At 36.3% G+C, this 23,612-nt stretch overlaps 2 long non-coding RNA genes and 1 pseudogene across 4 annotated transcripts; 1 reads left to right on the top strand and 2 right to left on the bottom strand.

The window, feature by feature from the left end:
* Positions 1 to 3,068: 3,068 nt before the first annotated feature.
* Positions 3,069 to 9,459, top strand: LOC140011493 (uncharacterized). 3 transcript variants are annotated; one of them, XR_011818676.1, is made up of 3 exons: positions 3,078 to 8,378; positions 8,545 to 8,607; positions 9,268 to 9,459. It is a non-coding gene; the product is annotated as an uncharacterized lncRNA (long non-coding RNA). The 3 variants fall into 3 exon arrangements; XR_011818675.1 differs by having other exon boundaries at positions 3,082 to 5,450; XR_011818674.1 differs by having other exon boundaries at positions 3,069 to 8,607.
* A 4,947-nt stretch (positions 9,460 to 14,406) lies between these two features.
* Positions 14,407 to 16,127, bottom strand: LOC113702458 (uncharacterized). Its single transcript, XR_003451131.2, has 3 exons — positions 16,000 to 16,127; positions 15,852 to 15,870; positions 14,407 to 14,726 (listed from the first exon to the last, which is right to left on the bottom strand). It is a non-coding gene; the product is annotated as an uncharacterized lncRNA (long non-coding RNA).
* Positions 16,128 to 17,761: 1,634 nt separating this feature from the next.
* Positions 17,762 to 18,575, bottom strand: LOC113700809 (large ribosomal subunit protein uL4-like; annotated as a pseudogene).
* Between the last annotated feature and the right edge of the window lie 5,037 nt (positions 18,576 to 23,612).

The raw sequence follows: 23,612 nt of genomic DNA, 5'->3' as shown, positions 1-23,612 counted from the left end.
ATCGGATTCAAGATTTTGGAATGAATGCTAAGAAAATGGCAACCCTCAATTCCTGACCAAGTTGGAAGGTTATGTGAAATCCCACGTCTGATTCCAAAGCTAATTAATAGTAATATTTTTTATTTCATTTCACTCGTTACTTCACCATCTCTCTTCTATTCCCATCGCATTCTCCTATTTACTTACTTCTCCATATTAGATGTTTCCCTTCCCTCTATCCCACTTATTCCAATCTTCTAATTACTCTCCTACCGGTGTAGTAGGCCTCTTTTTTCACTTCCCCTTCCATAGCTGACGACGGCTCTTGAAATGTGAGTAATTTTTGTTGGCCAAAGAGTCTCATCTTGATTGGCTTTTCAAATTAAGACAAAATTGTTCTCTTTTCTAGTTCTAATCTCCATAAAATAGTTGCTGTTCATTTTTTTTGGGGGTTGTATGGCAGCAATGGAGGAGGAGTTGAGGTGGTGGAGTGAGGGGCTGCAAAAACCCATGCTCTCTTTCTTTCTTTTTTTTAAAATAAGTTGTTTAGAAACTAGATCTAATGATCTTCAAGTTACAAGTAGGATTTACGAAAATAGAATTTGTGACCTTGAAGTCGAAGAAAAATACCAGTTGATCCATCAATGGTCGCTATGAAGTTCTGCAATTGGGTTAGAAGGATGTTCTGCAATTGGATTAAGAACAAAAAGGAGAGAATAAAAGAAATTTAAAAGAAAAAGAAATTAAAAAATGATAAAATATTCAAATTTTAATGTAATATCCATTCCTGACAAAGATCTACCAAACGCTTGTTATTGTATTGATACCTTTGACCAAAACCCAATCAAATCCCATACTAAATTTTTTAATATGATTCCAATTACAATTCCAATTCCTAAACTTGAACCATAGTCCTCGGATTCAAATGATGTTACTAAATGTTTGTAAGTGCGTAGTGTTTGGGTTTCTGACAATAGATTATGGCTTGTACACGCAAAAGAGTTGCTAAAAATGTGAGAAGGCCCGGATGAGGGAAAAAATGTATGCATGATGCAAATGAAGGAGAATGTTCCTGGCGGCAGCCACCACCACCATTTAATATTTTTCTTGTAAGAAATTAATATAGTTTTGGTGGCTAAATTTAGTGTCGCTCAAGTGAGCAAATATTGCAAATTGAAATTGTTAGCTGTATGTAAGACCTTCCCATTTAAATGTATTAGTATAGGAGCAATAAAAACTACTTATCATTGAAAAGATAAATGATAATGTTTCTTTATCTTTCTAAAGAACCTATTCGCTAGCCTTCATTGTAACATCGAACTTCTAAGAGGTTACACAAACGAATTGGAAGTTGACAGGCACGCGATGAACACGGATGTCTATGTACAATTGTCCTCCCGTAGGTGTAAAATTTTTGTCTCGATTTAATCTAAATTGAATAGTTTTGTGAGAGATGTAAGATCATCTTATTTCAAGGATGTAACAAACGTGTGATGAATACGAATCATTCTATTTGATGGTGACATAATCTTTATCTTACTGAGCTGGAATTACGCCCCTTGCTCCAGAGGCAAATTAATTGTTCAATTTTGGGAATAAGACTGTCCCAATCAAAAGTGTAAGCATAAGTGCAATTAAAACTACCTGTTGTTGTAAAAGATAATGGTAATACATATTTATCATTTATAAAGTTAAACCTTTAATCTTCATAGCTACATCCAAAAAAGAACACTATGAAGTTACATTAATGAAGTATAAGTTGACTAGCATAAGGAAGAGATACGCATGCATTTACATGATTAAATTTCTACACCAATACTAAAATTGTCCTCCTATTGATGTAAAATTTTTGTCTTGTGTAATTTTAAGTTGAATAATTTTATGATAGATGTAAGATCATCTCATTTTTAAGGATGCCACAGACGTACAATGAATTCTACGTATCAATCTACTTGATGATGACTTAAACTTCATCTTGTTAAAGCTGAAATTATGCCACTTGCTGTAGAGGTACATTGCTTGTTTAATCATTGGTTAGGGCAATCACGCATTAGCATAGGTATAATTAAGACCATCTATCATTCTAAAAGAATAATGATAATGTATCTTTATCATTTATACTGTTATATCGATAGGCTTCATAGTTATACTTTAATATTATAAAGTTATGCGGACAAAGTATATATCGACTAGCATAGGGAAAGAGATATACGTGCATCGACATGATTCAATACATGTGACCAACACTAAAATTGTCCTCCCGTCAATGTAAAATTTCCATCTCGTTTAATTCTGAATTGAATATTGAGAGACATGAGATTGCCTCATTTAAGGGTGTTATAAACATGTTAGCATAGGAGCAATCAAGATTACGTACTCTTATAAAGGTTAACGATAATGAATCTTATTCTTTATGAAATTACAGCGTTAATTTTCATACTTGATACTTTAAGGTTAGACATTTCGACAATGTGTGAGTTGACTGGTATAGATGAAGAGATAGATATTCATTGACATAATTAACTGCATGTACCAAATATGCATATTATGCTCTCGTTGATTGAAAATTATCCTTTCTTTTAAAGGTACATCGAATAGATTTATAGGAGAGGTGAGATTGTCTCGTTTAAAGTTGTTATGAACATACGATGAAAACTATCTATCATTCTATTTGATAATGACATAATCTTTATCTTATTAAGTTAAAATTATGCCACTTGCTATAGAGACACATTAATTATTTAATCATAGGTGTAGGAATTGTAGACACCAAATTTTTGGTGTAATTTCATTTACTGTTTATTTTTAGTTTTTTATTTGTCGTGTTAGTTTTATTCGATTTTTAGTTTTTAGTTTCTAGTTTTATTTTTATTTTTAAGTTTTTAGCATACAATTTCTTGGAAAAAGAAAAAGAAGAAAAATGAATGAAAATGGAAAAAAGAAGAAAAGAGGAAAATCTTAGTTTTTTTTTATTGCTTAAGTTTAAGTTTGTTTGAATTATTATTGTTTTTATTGTTATTTATATTATTCTTAAAAAAAAAAAATGCAGAAAGCTGCGTTTTTTGCCGCAGCTTGCAAGGGGGATTGCGGGAGGTCCTTGGGAGGCAAATTTTAGCTACAAAGGCCAGGTGTCTAGGACACCTGGAGGGGGGGAAGAGGATTCTAGAAGTAGATGACTAGGTTTTGGACAGCAAAGGGGGGCCGTAGGATGGAGGTTTTGGAGAAGGTGTTTTGCATTTGAGGGTAGCCGGAAGGGGAGTCGGGGAGATAGGGAAAAAAAACAGCAAAGGCAAAAAGGAAACAGAGGGAGCTCGGTTTTGGGAGAGAGATAGAAAGGCTTACGGGAAAAGAAAGAAACGGAGGAAGGTTTCGGCTGGGCTGGGGGCTGAAGGAAAAAACAGAGAATGGGCAGCTGAGAGTTGGAGAGCCGAGAGCAAGGGGGAAATAACGGCAAAAGAAAAATCAGAAGAGCTAAGTTGACGGCGGCTGGAAACTAAGTGAGGGAGAGATTACAGAGAGTTGGATAGATAGAGAGAGCAAGGAGAGTTCTGGTGTTGACGGGTTGAGTGGGAGAGCTGCGGAAGAAGCGAGGTGAAGAGAGGGAAGAGCGAAGCAACGGCGGAAAGAAAAGTGAGAGGGCCAAGCCAGGAGGTTTTGACCGAAGCGAGGAGCTGCTGCCACCGCCTTCTGCTGTTTTCAGATCAGTTCCTTCAATCAAAAGAAGGCCACTGTAAGCCATTCTCCCCTCTAAACTTTAAGTTTAAGTGCTGATTCCTTAAGCTTTCCAAGCGTGTATACGAATCTGTGAGTCCCACGTTGCCTTGCTCATCTTCTTAGCGTCAAAGCTGTCATTTTTATGTCTGTCGTTACCTTTGCACGTTCAGTGGGGAAAGTCGGAGACCCATTTGGTGTTTGTTCATAGATTGAAAGTCAGTAGCAAGTTCCTAGCTTTGAAAAGACTATTCGCATGGCCTGTCGACGCCTTGTTTAGTTTCTTATTGTCTGGTTTGGTTCGGATGTTGGAGCCTTTGTCTTGGTTGTTGTTGGAACTCTTTGTTTCGATTGAATTCTGGGATTTGTTGCTCAGCTCGTACATCATATGCATACCTAAACTAAAATTCTGATATTCGGCTTGTGTTGATAAGAGAGTTATAGCAGTCTTTGCTCTTCCTTTTCTGCGTTTTTTTTCCAGAATTTTTGTACAATATCTTTCCCAAATTTCGGGTCATTGGATGGTGATCATCATGAAGTTTTGTTGCTTGGTTTTAAGGTTGTGATGTTGAGATGAAGAATATCTAATCAAAGTTGTGCATTTGAATCAAAATCTGGTCTTCATGGAAAGAAAGACCGTGACTGAAATTTGGCTGCAAGTGTCATCCTTTCTTTTGCTGCATCTCTACCCATTCATTTTGGTTTAGATTATTTGTTAACGACATGGTTTAAGAGTTGTAGTACTTGAGTTAAGAGGGTAAAATTGATAGGCTTCATGGGCAATAGATGAGTTTTAGCCGAGAGGGAGATATCGAAGAAGGAATGGTGGTTGGGGTTTGCAGACACGCATGAGTTTCTTCGTGATTTTTGCATCAGTTTCTGTTTAAGTCTTTACTTGTTGATGTTGAAGTTGTGTGTTGTTTGTTTAACTCAAAGTTTATACATTGGATTGAGAGAGTTTGGCTGAGGATTGTGCTGGTTTTTTCTGAAATCTGGGGTTTAAAAATGCAGCAAGGGAAAGCTGCTACATTTTTTTTCTTTCTTTTCTCTGCTGCGTTTCCTTTCCCTTCGTTAGTGGTTGAGTTTTGCACTTCAGTCATGTTTGATCTTGTGTTGGGGGAAGGAATGGAATGATTTGGTGTTGGGTATGCATGTTTGGGGACTGAAGTGTCTGAATCATGTTCGAATGCTTTGCTGAAATTTGCAACCATTTTTGTCGAACCAGTTTTGTTTTCTTTCTCAGAAGTTTTGCATGATCTTTTCCCAAGTTTTCTGGTCATTTGGATTGTGATTACCAGGTAGTTTGTTACTTAGTTCAGAGTTGTGATGTTGGGCTGAAAAACATTTGATCAAAGCTGTGTTTTTGGATTGAAAACCTGGTCTGCGCGATGAAATGGAAGCCGCAGCCATGAAAATTGCAGAAAACTTCTCTTCCGCATATGTTGCATGCATGAAATAAATTCTGAAAATTGCTCTTCAATCCCCCAAGTCTCCCCTTGTCCTACTATGGCCCAATCAATTGAATGATCTCCTCAGTTTGGTCCTTGGTAGCCTTTAATTTTACAACTTCATTGCTTGTTTGTTTCAATTGACTACTATGCTTCGCTTCAATCGCACTTAATTCATGACTTTAGGGGCTTTATGGCCAAGTGAGCTTGTGTTTGCCTATTTTCTTTGTTTTTCCCAAATAAAGTGGTACCTTGACCGTTTTATTGTTTTGAAGTCATTTTTCTTTCATCTGGGCCCCAATTGCAAGGGAGGTAACCTCTATCTCCTTGATTTTCATTTCTCCTATGTGATCCAACGTGTTATGTGAATATGCATGTCTACTTCGCTTTCCTTGCCTTTCTTTAATTCCTTTCATTCCTTTCATTTACTTTACTTTTATTTAAGTTATTCATTATGGGGTATGTGTACACCTCTTGGCTTGTAATAGATAGGGCTTGGAGGAGCATTCGATGAAGACCTATCGAAGACGTGTGCCTAGCTAGCAAATGTAATAGTTAGGGCTTTAATTGCCTTATGTGTCTTGCCTGCTTAGTTGTTACATGTTAATTTGCTTTGTTAGGGCCTTGCATCTAGTCGAGCATGCTAAATGTTATGTGCTACGTGTTTACGAGTGTTTGGCATGTCTACTCGCTTTCCATAACCATGAATGAATGTGATGGATGAATGTACGTTTCCGCTAGTCCAACGCTAGTCGGAATTCATAGATGGGCTAGTCCAACGCTAGACCCTTAGGATTTCCCTTTCGATAGTGCATATTTGCATGTTCACTACATGTCATGCATTTTTCTTAGTTTTATCATTTGGCATGCTCCTCGAACCCCTTTTCCCCTCAATTTAGGATTTTTTTGCATCTCATACTAGTTATAGGGTTCATTTACCTGGAGAGTCCCCTTAAATATGGGATATAGACGAGTGTGGCTTTTTCTAAAGCCTTAGCACGCTTGTATCCTCTCTATAAAAGGGCAAATTGAGTCACGATTTAGGTCTCCCCGTACCCAATATGCATGAATTCCCTAGGCTCATGCATTCTCAATCCACTCTATCATCACACTTTCACTTTTGTCTCATTTGCACACATGCACCTTTTTATCACTTTCACTTGCACACGAACACTTTTATCTTCACTTGCACACGAACACTTTTATCTTCACTCGCACACGAGTACTTTCATCTTCATTTGCACACCGACACTTTCGCACTTTTCTTTAAATTGCATACATGCATTTTTGCCCACTTGCACTTGGAGTATATATATTTGCATTCAAAGACATTTGCACACCTCCACTTATATCGTATTTTTATCATTTTTCTCACTTCACACAAACTCACACTTTCACATGGCATGCATTCCACTCATTTTTACGTCATTTAGGATTACGTGTGACCTCTCCAAAGGATCATTATTGGGCTTCACAATTAATGTGATTGGCACCACTCAACCTTTGAAGAGAAATTTCCCCCATGTCCCCCTAGGTCTAGGTTTTTGCATTCATAAAGACATATCCAACACGCGATACATACCCTGGGTAGAAAAATTAGGGAAAATTGGTTTAAGTCACGCAACTAGCCTTGGCTAGGACGAAGGGGTGCCTTGGATTTTTATCCTTGCCTTCCCCTTCGTCAAATGTGACCCCCGATCCCTCTTTTGGTTACGTAGACCCAAAAGTTCTCTAAAAGGGTTTATTTACTTTTTCATTCAAAAACAAAAATCATTTTTGGGTGACTTGGTACACCCTAACTCTATACCAAGTGGCGACTCCATTTTTGATACAAAAAACCCTTTTTGAACTTTATATGGCCAAACCGTCGCATTATCAAGTCCCATGGCCTTTATTTTCATTTTGCACACGTACACACACACACTACACACTCACACTTCACACCACACATTACGCATCAAAAAGTGGGGCGCGACAGGAATATTACCTACTATCATAGTTGTGATCAAGATTACCTATCATTTTAAAGGAAAATGATAATATATTTTTATCAATTATAAAGTCACACCATTAGTTATTAGAGTTACATTTTAATACTATAAAGCTACACTGACAAAGTATAAGTCAGCTAGCATAGAAAAAGATATGCATGCATGGACATGATGAAATGCACATGTCTAACACTAAAATTGTCATCCTATCGGTGTAAAGGTTTTGTCTCATTTAATTCTAAATGGAATAGTTTTATGACAAACATGAGATCATCTCATTTAAGGGTGTTACAAACGTATGATAAAGAGCAGCAATGCATTGTACTTAATGATGACATAATCTTCGTCTTATTAAGTTGAAATTACATCATTTGCTACGAAGGCACATTAATTGTTGAGAAAATTATCTGTTTTATCCCTCAAATTTTGTAAAACTATTCTTTTCATTTCTTACTTTCAAAATGAAACAAATTTGTCCTGATATTTAAAGAACGAAACTGTGAGAACCCAAAATTTTCACATTTTCTCAGCATTATTTTATTCCTTTGCCTACATTTTATACTTTCCTTGGAAATATTAAACTTTCTTTGCATTTTTACAAGCAAGTACAGTTTTAAATTCATTTTCCTAGTATGAGTTAGTATACGTTAAATTTGAAACGCATTATGATGTGAGGACCCGTAAAATTCCTTATATTTTCTTAAAAATACCCTTTTATTTGGAAATTATTACTTTATAATGGCCCTACTACCCAATCACCTCACAATAAGTGCAAATGAATATACAATTAAGGGTTTTTCCTTTTCGTTTTCAAGTTAGTGCGAAACAACATAATTGTAGGACTTTATCTTAGCTTCGAAATGGTATAAATTTCACCCCAATTCGATAAGCGTAGCTTCGGTTGTGTCCGTTACGCAAAACAACATCAAATCTGTCTTTTGCTAAACTTTATTTCCGCACATGCTCCTAGCTTGATTGTGTACTTGTATGACTTGGAGCCTATGGAATGGCTATTGAAATGAGATGATTTTGTGTATGACTTTGGGTTTGATTGAGGAAAAGAATGAAGCCATAAATGGCTGGAAAATAGGTAAATACAAAGGGCGTGCTGCCCAAATTTACGCTCGAGAACTAGGTCGATATACTTGCCACTTGAGTAAGGCTCGAGAGCGAATACCACGTGAACCATCTAGGGTATTTATGTTTTCTTTGCCACTTCGACTCAACTAGCGATTTTAAAGTTTTACACGTGAGTATAAGTTTTACAAATATTTTACTTATGTCCTTTGGTTTAAATGTACTCTTTTCACTACCAAAACCATATTTATACTTTGTACTAGTACGTATTCGAATTTTCTTTGAATCACTTACATCTTTGATGGTTGAAACATAATGTGTTCTTTTTATTATATTAGGATTCCTTGATGATTGAGGGTGTTATCCAGAAGGATATTTTGGACGTTATTTTGCGTAAATAGGTGAGTGTTCCTTGTTTGTTATATTTTCATTGACTATGTGGCTTGTTCTTGATTATATGATTTGTTATGAACGAATGATAACATGTTAAATGTTTTCAATGATTGCTTTAAATGAGTTTTCTAGGCGAGTGTGCACTTTATCGCACTCGACCTAAATGAATGTGAAATTTTCAATGATTAAATAATGAAATGCTAGTTGCGCATGATGTAAGCCTTTTGGCTGAACTGGGCCCTGCCCTTCATTACCGATCGACTCGAGCCAAAAGCGGACTCGGTCGGGCGATATGGTGACCCTGGGTGTGAACGTTTGGTATACTCGAGTATTACCTTGTTGTCGGGTGGAGCCTGGCCAACGTCCAGGAAGGGGTGAATGAAATGAACGAACGAATGTCAATGCAAACGAGGGTTTTACTTACAAAAATGCATTTTCAAATAATTGGAGAAATAAGGGGAATGACAGGAGAATGAACGAACGAACGAACGAATGGCTCCTTGTGAGCCCGTATCCTTTTAATGAATGTGTTATTATCGCTTTCCATTGTAAATATTTCTTGAACTATTGATACTCTATGTTTAATGTATTGGATTGATTATTTGATTATGTGTTCGGAACCTCACTGAGCTTTTAGCTCATTCCTTTAGTTTTGTTTTCCTTAACAGGGGACGGCGAGCCAAGACGAGAGCTCGGTATAGACTAGCCTAGACTAGTTTTAAATTTTTGTAATGGTTCTCGCCCTACCTTTCGGCACAGGCTGGATGTATGAAGGATTGAGAACCTTTGTATATCCGATGTTTGTACTCCCTTTTAAGGCAGTTATGTATATAAGTTTCACTTTAAGTTTTGGATTGTTATTTTGTTTGATCTTGGGGTTTTATTTCGGATTTGATTGAGGTATGACTGAGTCCCGACGAGAGCTGGGCTGGCGACCCGCTGAACCCTTTGGTACGCCTTAGGGGGGGATGGGGCCGTCACAGAAACTATTACATCCATAAAGCCAACTTTCGATCTAAATTAACCAACTTTCGGTTTGAAGTTGAACTAGATTCATTAATACTAGTTCTCATTTTAAATGAGAAATCTAGTTGTCCATGAAGTATTTACAAAGAGTGCAGTAGTTATTTGCCTTTTCGGCTCACTTTCTGCAGATTAGTCATTGCTTTCGTCAGTCGAACCAAGTTGCTGATGTTTTATCGAATGTAAGGTGTTCTCATGCTGGAGAGGAGATTTAATCGGCATTATCATCGATTCCACCGCTAGCTAGAGGAGCCATGTGTCTAGATAGGTTAGACATTGCATCTATTAGGAAGATTCCGCATAAGCATGTAAGGGAGTAGTTCTCTATTTCCCATTGCTGCACAATAAGTTGTAGTCACACTCATCTTTCTTGGTGATTTATATAATATAAAAAGGTTGGCGTGTGACAACCCCACTTCCCCTAGGGCGTACCCTAAAGGTTTGCGGACTGCCTGCCTAGCTCTTGGCATGGCTCATTCACTTCCATTAACTTTAGAGATAACATTTCTAATTAAACATCCAAAACATTCATTCTTAATACTTCTCCAACTAGTAAGACAAAAGCTTTGTCCATTACAAAATACAAAAATAAATCTTAACAGTGATATATATATATATATACACACAAAAATGGACCTCCCAAAACATTCTAACCCAACTTGTTCATTCTTCAAACTTCAACTCCTGTAAGGAAAACAAAACTAAAAGGTTGAGTTAAAGTTTAGTGAAGTTTAAATGTGTAAAACCAAATATCAATATAAGACATTCCTTAAACATAACCAATCAAGAGAACAAATTCAATAAGGTAAACATTCACTTAAAAGGATATGAATTCTTCTCACTCCACCATTCTTTCCCCTTATAACCTCCAAAACAATAAACAATCCCTGACATTCAATAAACAGTTCATTGATCTCCAATCTTCAAGGTAAAACTCGAGTATACCATTCAATTGCTCATGGTAGCCAACCTAATCTACCAAGTCCTTTACCGGCTCAACTAGATCAACTTGCCAAGGCATAGGACCCGATTCAGCCGATGTGATAAAGTACACAATGGCCTACAATCATTCATGCACAATCCCGTCAATAATCACTATGATATACATTTCAGTTCATTAAGGCAGTAGCGATAAGTACGCTCTAGCCTTTTATCAGTAAAATTTCAAAACCAAGCAAAGTCTTATGTCATTCATTCAATTCGCATCATTTAACAGTACACAAGCAAGTCACCAAATAAACAAGTACAAACAGCTTAAGAACACTCACTGTAGCCAATATAAGTTACACTTGAATCTCGGAGTTGCTTCCTGGCTCACTGTTGTCCCTTGATACAAGTTTATAAATACTATAATTATTCAACTACTCTTTGGTGAAGTTTTTAAAATAAAAACAGCAATTTCACTTCACTTCTTTTATAGCTTTAGATTTAATGTACTAGAACTCAACATTAACTTTTAATAAGGTAAGTTTTAGAAGTAACTACCTTGAAGGTATTTTCTTGTCCCATAAACCCCTTTTTATTAATTAAGATCATGAGCAAAACTAGTTTATTACCCTAAGGTGAATATACAATTCGTATAAAGCGACTTAAATCATGTTTTAGTTGAATATCTTTTCATATAAATTTTAAGGCTCTCTAGACTCCTATAGTTGGTATAGCAACCTTTCCCGTCCATTTTAACCATTTAACTTTATTTCTGGCCACTAATCACTCACCAATTTAAGGTTTAAATTACTAGAAACCAAGTTCCTTAGCTTATCAAACAAGAGGTGAAATTCTAGCAAACCTTTCTTACATTTCTCTTCAAGATTCATCAAGTTTATCAACTCAAAACAAGGGAAATACATACGTACCCAAAAATTAAGGTCTTGTGTGGTGTTTAGGCCAAGATTAAACCATTTTCAATCCAAAATTCAAAGATTAAGCTAGTAATTTTTCATTTGTTCCCTCCAGGCCAAACCAGTTAGCTTGTTGTTTAATTTTTTTTTCTCAGATTTCACCAGCTTTTCAAGTGTTAAAATCAATAAAATGTACATGAAAATCAAGGACAAGATGTTACAAGATTTTTTACTTGAGATTATAGCCAATTATCATGGAATTTTTTGAAAATAACATGAAAATTTCAACCCCCACTCTCTTGGCCAGCAAAACAGATTTTCCAGCAATGTTACTTCAAAATTTTCAACAAAGTTCCCACCTTTTACTCACTTAAACACCACACACACAACATACATTCTATCCATCATGAAATAAAGCAAATAGCATATAATTTCAGCAAATAATTCCACCAAGAAACCTCAAGTAAATCTGTCATCAGCTAAACAGAATTTCCAGCAAGTTAGTAGTTTGGAAAACAAGTTTTCTCCACAATCTCTTCATATTTTTTCACTCAAACTCAGCATGCAGATGGCGATTATCATGCTACGAGGTATTTTAAGCTGCAATGTAAAATTTGCAGCCAAAGAGTCGAAGAGAAAAGCTGGACAATGCTCTATTTCCTCTCTCCTAAAACTGGAAATTTCCAGCAGCTTTCTTTTAACATTTCTAGCCAAATCTACCAACATTTCATGAGTTTCACAGCTAAATATCTTATAAGACTTAAGATAAATATATTGCATGCATTTCCTAGCATTATTCTCCTAAGAAAGCTCTGATAACAAGCTACAATTCCAGTTCCACTCTCTTGGCCATCACACAGTTTTCTTCCTGTGGGGACCCAAAAATTTTCATTATTTTATTTATTTTATTTCCGTGCATACATTTTCTTTACTTTACTTTATTATCTTAATTTCCTAGATATTTTTATAAGTGAGTATAGTTTTAAATCATTTTCCCGGTATAAGTTAGTTCATATTAAGTTTGAAGTGCATTATGGATGTGGGACCCGCTAGTGTGGTAAGTGTGATAAATTTTTGACGACTAGGTGAAGTTTTGCATAAAGGGATAGTATTTTACAAAGTGCTAGGAGATAATTAGAGGTTAACTAGATAAATTAGCTTTGGAAGACAAGAAGATGAGAACAAAACCCTAAGGCGCCATTTGTCGTGAAACCATTGGAAGTTGGACTTTGACCAAGGTTGTCTTAACTTTCCTAAAACCAAATGCCGTGCCCCATTTTTAAATAAAAATAAATAACGGGTTTGTAAAAATAAGTTTTTGATTTTTAGAAAAAATAAATAAAGAAAATGATGGGCCTAAAATGGGGTTTAATAAGTGCGACGATTTTGACCCAAAAGAATAGTTTAAAAAGGGTTTTTAATAAAAATAGGAGTCGTCACTTGGTATTGAGTTAAGGTGTACCAAGTCACCTAAAATGAATTTTGAATAAAAAAAGTAGAAAAACCCTTTTTAAACGACTCCAAGTTTTCGAAATCAGAGAAAAGTGTTCGGGAGTCACATTTGAAGAAAGGGAAGGCAAGGATAAAATCCAAGGCACCCTTTCAATCTAGCCAAAGTTAGTTGCGTGATTTAGTCAAAATTTTTCTTATTTTAACCTAAGAATTTATCACATTTGGATATACTATATGAATGCAAACCCTAAACCTAGGAGGATATCGGGGGCTCAATATGTCTCTTCGAATTTTAATTGGTGCAAATCGCATTAATTGCGACGCCCAAAAGTGATTATCTGAAGAGGTCACGAATATGCAAAAATATGAGACTCGAAGAAAAGATAGGAAATAATAATATACAAATACACATGACCTAAAGGAATGCATCATAATGGGTGCGGGGGCTATGACCGTGACTTCAATTTTCCCTTTTGTAGAGGGAATATGAGCGTGCTAAGGATAGGAAGCCAAACTCGTCCATACCCCATACTTGAGGGGTATTTCCTAATCTAATCAGGCAAATGTACTAACCTATCTCTAGTTTTCCTTATATGAAATGCAAGTCTAATGTCATGTCTCATACGTAGGGGTAAGGGATATACATATAGGGGAAATATGGGATAAGGGATGTGTATACGTATAAGGGGGGATGTCATGCAAAAATGATAAAAAAACCTAGAAAGTGAAAAATATGCATGAAAATGTAGTGTAGTTACACAAACATGATCTAGCGTGTGAATGGTTCCTAAGGGTCTAGCATTGGACTAACCCATGTCTACAAATTCTCACTAGCATTGGACTAGTGAGAAATCGGAACAAAGGGCCACAACTAGCATTGGACTAGTGTGGTGACGGGAAAGGGGCTACAACTAGCGTTGGACTAGTGTGGTGACGTCATACATTTATTAGAACTCAACAAATCATATAAAGCTAATAAAAACACTACAAGAAAATCAGGCTTTTGTGAGAACCAAATGTCGTCATTAAAAATCAAAAAGTTGTCATTATAAAGAGACAGTGACGACTTTTTCTGTTGTCACGTGGTTGTCACAGATTCTATGTCACAAATGAGTCCATGTAACAACTTTAGATAAGTCGTCACAGAATCATATTATTCTATGACAAAGAAAAACTCGTAACTAACTAAAACCATTTTGTGACGACTTTTCTTGTCATTGCTTCAACTGTATTTTTGTCATAGATAATGTAAAAGTCGTCACAAATTTCATATCTACAATGATGACTTTTACATGTCACTTATAATCCTGTTCATTAGTGACAAGAATTGTTGTCATTGGTTGAACTTGTAGCTAGTGACAACCTTCCCTGATGTAGTCACTGAACTTTGTTTAAAATGTTTGAAATTTGCCATAAAAAGCCTACTTCTATTGCATTTTCAACAGCCATAGCAGAAAATTGTGGCTCGACTAATGCAAAAAATGATAGTAATTAATGTACAATGAACCCTCAAATATATATATATGGTTATAAACATCTCTAAATTCATCAAAACACACATTAACCAAAATGGGTTCCAAAGTCCACATTAGTTCAAGTACTAACAGCCATTATCCATCCAAACAATAGAGTACTAAGTTCACATCAGTTCAACTAGTAACAGCCATTACACATCCAAAAAAAAACAAAGTACTCTTTCCAAACAAAAACATAGACTAAAGCAGCAATTTGTGTCAAACTGAAGTCATCTTCATGAGCATATCCAAAAGCCAACCTTTTTCATCTCCTCAAGAGCATTTAATAGCATTGTACTGCATTGAAAGAAAAGTATCATACGCATTAGAATCGATTTCAGTCAAAAAATTTGCCATTACAAGCATACACTATTGAATTTGAATGAATAGTCATACTGAACAAAAATCCAATTAAGTCAATATGATAAGAGATAAAAGAATCAGTCAAACAAGAGTTTCAACCAAAACATACTAATTAGAATATAGATAAAATCTGCCCAAAATACCTCGTTAGAAATCAATAAAGTCAAGTTTGTTTCAATTCTACTATTAAGGGTTATTTCAACCAAAATTAACTTGATATAATTGACAAATTAAGCTTAAAGAGTGGCTTCTATAAATAAAAAAATGACCCCACCAACTTAGTAAATTTTGTATTGAATCTGCACCCCAAACTCATTGCATCCAGGCAAATTATAAGTTCTCATAGTAAACTGGAAAATGTCATGTTTTTCAAACACCGACATTATAAATACATGCTTATTGAAAAGAATTCCAAATAGAAAATATGCTTCTCTTCTCCCCATTCACAAGTACCTCCTCCCATGTCATACCACTTGACGCTTCTCTAACAAAAAATAAAGTTCAAGATAATTCAATTTTGTTTGCATTAATAGTCTTTATAGTATTTGACTTAATCAAAATACACTCAAAACTTCTTTAAAATAGAAATCCCAGAAACAAGACCCAAGTATAATTTCATGTGTTGTTGTTGATGTTTACCTTTGTAAATATTAAAGGAACACAAACTTTGTAAATTCAAAATTATTTTACAGTATTTTCCAATTTTTAGCACCATTACTATCACAAAATTGTCTCTAGTCCTTGAAAATAAATGAACAAACGATTGAATGTCAAATCTCCAACAAAATTTACAAAATAAAAATAGGGGACTCAAGTGTATTTATCTTTGGTATCATACTAGCCAAGAAATTAATGAAAGCTGATTGTACATGGTGGCCTCTTTTGTGTAAATGCAATTTTAGTGCAATTCTGCCCAAAATCTCAAAGTTACTACTATAAAAACCTTATAGCGATTAGAATATGTAAACTACAATAACTTAATAACTAAAAGACTTCAAAATCTACTAGTTGCACTCCGATAGTGAAAGGTGCTGGATCTAAAAAGAAAAGGAAAGTTACCTCTATGGGTGAGAAGTTCCTGCCAAATTGGAAAAAGATGCAACAAAGCCAGGTGAACAAAGCTATTACGCACAAGGGAGTAAGGGAATCAACATGTACTTTCTAATATTCTTTGTGGAAGAAACATATGAAAGAGAGTAAGCATCACCTTCTAACGAAGTGAAATATCCTCTAAGTTATGTTCCTGCTCTTCAATTAATCTTCTCGCAATCTCCTTAACCTGAAAATGGAGAAGAGAACTGGTTATTTAAGCTTCTCTGACCACCAGTTTAAACATGAAATGGTGATGATGCTGCTAGTTGGATGAACAAACTTTTGTTGAGAATCAAAGAGAGGCTGATGTTGCTGAAGCTAATGCTCTTCTAGCTAACAGAAAGGCTGGATGGGCAAAACATACCCCTTCTGAAGGGCATAGAGGACGTTTGCACTACTATAGTACTATGATGAAGCACATCACAATTTTCATCAAACAATGGATTTATAGCTACCAATTTCAACAATCATTACAGTACTACCCCCATCATACAAGATAGGCAAACTTACTGCATGCAAAGGGATATCCTAAATCAAAGAAAGAAACACAAGACATTCCAAGCGTGCAAAATAGCTTAGTATAGAAAAGGTATATGCCTTCTCTGAATGCAGATAGTGTGCAAAACAGCTTAGGATAGAAAATGTTGGTTAAACAAACTACACCTGCTACTCATTGTAGAATAAATAGATATCAAAGAACTTGTCTATGGTGTAAACTGTAAATGACATGATATTGCCATCATGATACGAACGGCACCAACCTTGTGATGCAACCCGTACAAAAAGGCTTGGATCTAGAAGGTAGAGTCTCACGTTGAAGACGACGAACGCAGCGGATCACCTAAACCCGTTGATCACGTGGTCAACGAACCTCGGTATTTGTAGAAGACGCCACAATCTAGCGCGGTCCTAGATTGATAAGTCAATTGAATACCTAAGATACAAATCTAAGATATTCAAGGTGCTTCAACGAAGCTTTGAGAGAACTCTCAATGTAATTTTATTAATCATCAAAAAAAATTGAGTGTAAACAACGACTTAAGGCTATTTGTAGCCGTAACTAAAAACCTAACGAAGCTTGTAAAGAGTTGAAGGAAAGGCGGCCCGCCCTTGGGCTTCCCTTTGGGCCGCCACTAGCCCAAAAGCTCCGGGGGCGTTGCCCCCTAGCCCCCACCAGGGGCGTGTCGTCCCCTGGGCCCCCGACTCGCTGACCGGGCAGCGAGACCCCCGTAACAGCTCAGCGTAGGGACTACAAAGGTGGCCCACATGGCCTAGCCTATGGCCAAAGACTGACAATGACTAAGGTCCAACCCATAGGCGTGTTGGACCTCTTTATTATACTCTACTAACTGATGATGGGCCATGGCCCTTGGCCGAATCTTGGGTAGCTAATCCTCTTGAATGGCTGCGAGTAAGATCACATATCTAGCTTCGTTGAGGCCCTCAATAGCCTTTGGCTCTCCACTGGGCGCTCGGGCTGCACGAACCAATATTTGTAGTGCTTCATTCAATCTCTTTGTGCGGGGTCGTGTCATAGGCCCCAATGGCACCTTCACTTGCTCCACTTGGATAGCTCTCTCGACCTCCTCATCACATCAGGAAATTAAGGTCAGTGTACGCTACCATGATTCAGAGTATCAAGATTCATGTATATTTCTTCCAAGCAATTGATGATCTTAAAGCTACGGCAAACTCTAACAACTTTTTCTTTAAAAAATCATCTGATCTGCGGGCATTCTTTTTCTATCTTTGTTATCTTTTTTGCATGCAAGTACAGGTGAGCCGAATAAAAGGAGAGGGATTACCTCCAGAGAACTTTTGGAGATGAAAATCAAGATCTGATACCCGAAAAGGAAGTCTAATATAACAAGAAATTACTAAATATGATATCTGATACCCTTGCGAAAGGCCTACACGAGCTTATCCCCTTCAGTACCATACACAACCAAAGGACCTTTCCTGCAGATGTAGCGGCAGTTACGCATCTTACCCTTTCCTGGGCGGATACCCTGGCTGTCTTTAGCCTTCTCAGCATCAGGGTAAGCCCCAATTTTCTTGAGAAGACTAATAGCGTTGGAGGTTTTCTCCATGGCCTCAGCAAAATTGGAGATCGCACAGGGGATTTGCAGGACAGACTCGATGCGGTGGCTGCAGGCCATGACAAGTGAAGGCACTACAGAGGGGGCGATGGCAGAAACCACGGCATACCGTTTCTTGTTGACTGGGACCTTGCGGTGCCAACGGCGCCAGATCTTGGTCGGAGCAAACATGTGGCCACCGCAGCACATGTTGCCATAGGCACCCTGGCCTGCATGGTGAGTGCCTCCGCCAGGAACACGAGAGATACAGGAAACAGTGCGACTAGTACCCCAGGACTCGACAAAGGTCTGGTGGCCAGCGGACCTAAAGACGGCGTAGGTTGGCGAGAGTTCTTGGAGATGTCGCGCGATGAACGTCTTGAAGGATGTCTGGCCGGATTGGGGCTTTCATGACGTCAAGCAGAGGGAGGGAGTTGGCGTCGGCCTCCATTTCATTCTCAAGAGGGATAACGGTAACTACAGGGAGAGCGGCGGCGGAATTAGGGATTTTTGCTATCTATAACTCCACTAAATCTACACAAATCTTTTGGGTAACTCAAATTACGGATGAAAATGGTGGGTTAAAATAATTTTCTGGATAATTTCAGCAAAATGATAGTGGAGAGAAGGAGAAGATGTAGTGTATGAAGTTGGCAAGAAGGGGGAAAGCAAGTTTTATCCGAAATTTTTCTAAGTGTTATGAGTGTTTTTGTTTAACTCTTGCTAACGTGACGTCGTTTTTGCTTCTTTTGTTTACCCGTCTCTACTCGTACAATTTTGTTCAATTTTTAACTTTCCCCGCCTCTACTCCAAATTTCAGCTTCCCCCGCCTCTACTCCAATTTTGAGCTTCCCACTTCCATTTTAGCTTCAGCCAAAAAATAACGCTTTCAAGTGACTTTTGTACTAACTATTTGGACCTTTCTTTACAAAAACAACGCCTTCTCTAGTATCTCTCCTTTTCTTTTCTCCATCTTTGTGTAATTAAAGTTGTTTATTATTTTGAGTTTTTAGCTCACAAGTTGTATTAAAACTTTATTTGTTGCATTAAAACTTTAGAATATGAAAATTTAGTGTTTTTTGATAATTTTGTTTACTGACACATGTTTTTTTTATCTCTACAAAAAATCAATGTCCAAAAACTATAAAGCTTATTAAAAATATGTTTATGATTCAAAAAAAATCTTTTAATGTAAATATTTTTGGTATTAATTTAATAATTTTATGAATTATGTACGAATTATGGTTTGACAAGACCTAACAATCTGTTTAGTTGATCAAATAACCAAAATAGTTTGCTAATACATGCATGACACACTAAATGTTTTTGGTACAAGTACCGATTCATAAACCATAAACAATGTGACTATTGTAATTAATAATAAACTCCAGTCATCCAATTGGTTTACTAGTTAATAATAAACTAGTTGATCAAATAACCAAAATGGTTTACTAATACATGCATGAAACACTAAATCTATTTGATACATGTACTGATTCATAAACCATAAACAATTTGATTATTGTAAATTGTAATACATAACAAACTCCAGTCATGGAATTGTCAAGATTTTTACTTAATTTCATATTCAATTTTATTATTCTCTTCCATTATTTTCACACTATGTTAATCAGTAATTTCCCATATGTTGTCAAGAGAACTAAATAATGAATTCATGATATTTTTTAACTTTATAACAAGGTATTAGCTATGTTTGGAATAATTAAAAAATAGGTAAACATTGTTTTTTACAATACCTTCCTCATTTTGCTAATGATAAACACAACCTAAAGTGTAAAAGCATAGGGTGCCATAATAGAATTAATAAAACCTTTCTTTATCACATACGAGGCTAAATTGCAAAAGATAAGGTGTCATGGTAGAGTTAATGAGATTAGTTTATCAAATAAGGGGCTAAAAAATAAAAGTTCGGGTATCATAACATAATTAATTAAATTTACTTGCAGCATATGGGCCATATAGAAAAAATTAGGGTGGTATATGGGGTTAAAATGTAAAAGTTAGGGTGTCATAGTAGAATTAATAAAATTTATTTACAACACATGGGCCATATTGAAAAAATTAAGGTGGTATATGGGGTTAAAATGTAAAATTTAGGGTGTCATAGTAAAATCAATAAAATTTATTTACAACACATGGGCCATATTAAAAAAATTAAGGTGGTATATGGGGTCAAAATGTAAAAGTTAGGGTGTCATAGTAGAATTAATAAAATTTATTTACAACAAATGGGCCATATTGAAAAAATTAGGGTGACATAGTAGAATTAGTGAAAGTGAGATGGGAATAAATGCTTTGGACAGTGACGACTAGTTGTTGTCACTAATTTAGAACTGGCAACCATATTGTGACGATATTTCAAGTTGTCACTGTAGGACGAGTTTCAGTGACAACATGTTTTCCAGTCGTCACAATGGTGATCTCCTGCCACACTGGATAGTTGCGCGCCATCCGTATTGTGACGACTTATTCTATGTTGTCACTGTTGACGGGTGAACCCACGATCAAGTATGACGACATTAAAGGTCGTCACTAAAGTTTTCAATTGTGACAACTTTCTCTCTTGTCACAGAGAATGTTGTCACAAAAGGCCAAATTTCTTGTAGTGAAAGCAAGTAAAGCATAAGTCACATAGAGCACATAGCACATAAGCATGATATCTAGATGCAAGACCCTAAGAAAGTGAGTAACACGTAGCACATAAGCATGCAAAACACATAAAGCAAATAAAGCGAATAAAGCCCTACTATTACATTTGGGGTGACCCTAACTACAATCTAAGAGGGAAAATAAAATAAATAAATAAAAGAAATACCTAACTATTACAATTTTGGCATTTAAATGCCTTTCAAATAATCAAAATTAAATTAAAATAAATAAACTAAATCAAAACAAATAAAGTGACTAAATAAATAAATAAAATAAAAATATTCAAAAAAGCATGCAATTTCACACATAAATTCACATAGGAGCACATTGGATCAAGTAAAAAATCAAAATAAAACGGTAGAGTGTACCTCCCATGAATTGGTGCCCTAATGAAATGAAATTTACTTATTTACGTTCCAAAACAAAGAAAAGGTCAAGGCATCATTTTAATTAACAAAAATAACCACATAAAATGGAAATAAACACGAAATTGAATCACTCAAAACATTCAAATAAACTAAACAACTCATATTTATCAAATTGAAACCAACAAGGACCCATTAAAGAGGTTCGAGGGATCAATTTATTATTATTACAAACATTAAGGACCTAAAGGAAATAAATTAAAATTAAGGACTTAAGGTGAAACCTATCCCAACCAAATGATAAAGTTCACAAAAAATAAATGAATAAATGAAACCTATTTGCTATAATTAAATAACAAATTTCAAAAATTTTCACTAAAATCCAAATCAAAACTAAAATTTATCAAAAAACATTAAATCCTCAAATTCCATCCTAAAATTTCTAAACAATCTGTCAAAATCACATTAGAGCATACCAAAGGAAAATAACATGTTAAAGGGGGCAAAATTGATTAAATTTTCCAAATATTTGGGCCATAGTAGAATAAGGGAAAGTTTGAGGGGTAAAAATGTAATTTTTGGGAACTATTGCATGCATGGTTCGAAGCATAACATAATTCAGCAGCCGAAAAGAATGTTTCTGCAATTCATATTCCACAGCTTTCTGCAACTCTATCTAGCATCAAATCATTTGCAAACTCACAAGAACAAACCATAAATTCGTCAACCCAATTACCACTAAACTTCATCCCATTTTCTCAACAATTTCCAACAAGATTTATCTATCCAAAGATCCCAACAACAAGCATCATACAATCTGCGAAAATGAGTTTGCATCAAGCATAGCAAGTATCATAAAATGGGTTTGCCGTACCATAAGATCAAAACATTATTTTGAAGGAGCAAAACCCATGTTAAATCATTCTTATCCTCATATAAAAACATCAAACAACAATGCTCCCCACCCTTTGAGAAAGAAGAAACAAGTTCTGAAGAAACCAGGTGCTAGAAACGAAACAAATGGAAAAGGCAGCAAGAAGAAAGTACGCAACTCCAAACGTGTACATGGCAAACCACAAACTTCAAGCAAACCAAAAGCTTCAACAACCCAAAAAAAAAAAAATGACTCTATCAACATGGCTGCAACTAGCTTAGCATCACCATAACAAGCAAACAGAGACTCAAAGTTTGGACCTTTATCAACTTCAACAACATGTCCGATAATTCTTAAACATACAAAACCATCTAGCTGCCTCATATCCTATTCTTATAAAATCAGCTTTGAAGGAAATAAAAAAAAAGGAAATCAAGACAGAACATAAAATACAAACCAATGGCAGCAAAAGGGAACGAAAGAGAACTGCAAATGTTTAAACCAACAAGTGACTAGGGGAGGAACTATAAGATTAGTTCAGAAGAGGACCTGATGAAGCCTTCTGACCGAACTTGAACAAGGAAACGAGCAAAGAAAGCAGCTGCAGTCGACTCGTTGACCCTTTGAGCATGAACCAGAAATGGGGTCGGCAAATGTAGAGCCAGATTCGAAGATGTTCCAGGCATCATTTCTGCCAAATTTCCGAACGAAATTTCTCTCCCAATGTTAGAGTTTGTGCAGAAATTTATGGTTTCGTGGGCAAGGCTGAATTGACCGCAACTCTCTTGGTTTCTTTTCTTCTCAGCCGCAAACCCTTTTTCCTGGCTTTCTCCCTACTGCCCAGATTCCCCTATTCTCTCCAGCCGTCACCTCTCCATGCTCACTCGGTTTCTTCCTTTTTGTTCAACCGAAAACCTCCCTTCTAATCTTTTTTCTACCTTGCTTTCTTTCTCCTTCAGCCGAAGACTCCAAGGTCTCTTCTCTTCAGCCGTCAAAGCCCCTTCTGGTTTTTCTTTCTTGCTGTCTTGCTCTCTCTCCGCCTCTCTTTTTCCCTTGCTTGCTGTTTCTCCTCCTCCCTCAGCCCGTCACTGCCCCCAAGCTTCCTCTTTTCCTCTAGCCCAAGCTTTTCTTTTCTACCCGAAGCCTCTCAGCAGCTTTTTCTTGCTCACTTTTCTTCCCTGAGTTTCCCGTTTCTGTCGCCCAGCCCCTTCTCGGCTCTCTCGTCACTTTTCTGGTTTCTGGTTCCTCTTCCCTGCAACCCCATAGCCTCTCTCAATCTCCCTTGCTCCTTTTTCTAATCCTAGCCGCCACTCCCAATTACTCTACTAATTCTCTTCCTTTTATAGCTACAAAGATCCCCTAGCCCTAACATCAAACGGTGCCGGCTGAACTGATGTTTCCATGATGGTTTATAAACCATTAGATGGGTTTTTGTCCTATGATTCTCTTAATGTAGGGATTAAAGCCAGGTGGCTTGAGATGAAATGATCCAATGGAGCTAGAAAAACCAAAAAAAAAACGTGGGAAAAGAGCTGGAAATTCACAGCTACAATTCTGCAGTATAGCTTCATTCGGCTGTCATGCTAAAGAAGAAACGGCGCGCGTGTTGTCCCCTTTTTTTCTACTTTTTTTTTGTTTACAGTGAGTGAATAAAAGAAATGATTTTCTTTAACAAAAATGGAAATAGACAAAAATTTAAACAAAATCAACTAAAAATGATATAAAAAATGCTAAAATTTTT

The sequence above is a fragment of the Coffea arabica genome, chromosome 7e (assembly GCF_036785885.1).
Source record: "Coffea arabica cultivar ET-39 chromosome 7e, Coffea Arabica ET-39 HiFi, whole genome shotgun sequence".
NCBI lineage: Eukaryota > Viridiplantae > Streptophyta > Magnoliopsida > Gentianales > Rubiaceae > Coffea > Coffea arabica.
This window is presented reverse-complemented; position numbering and strand designations above follow the sequence as displayed.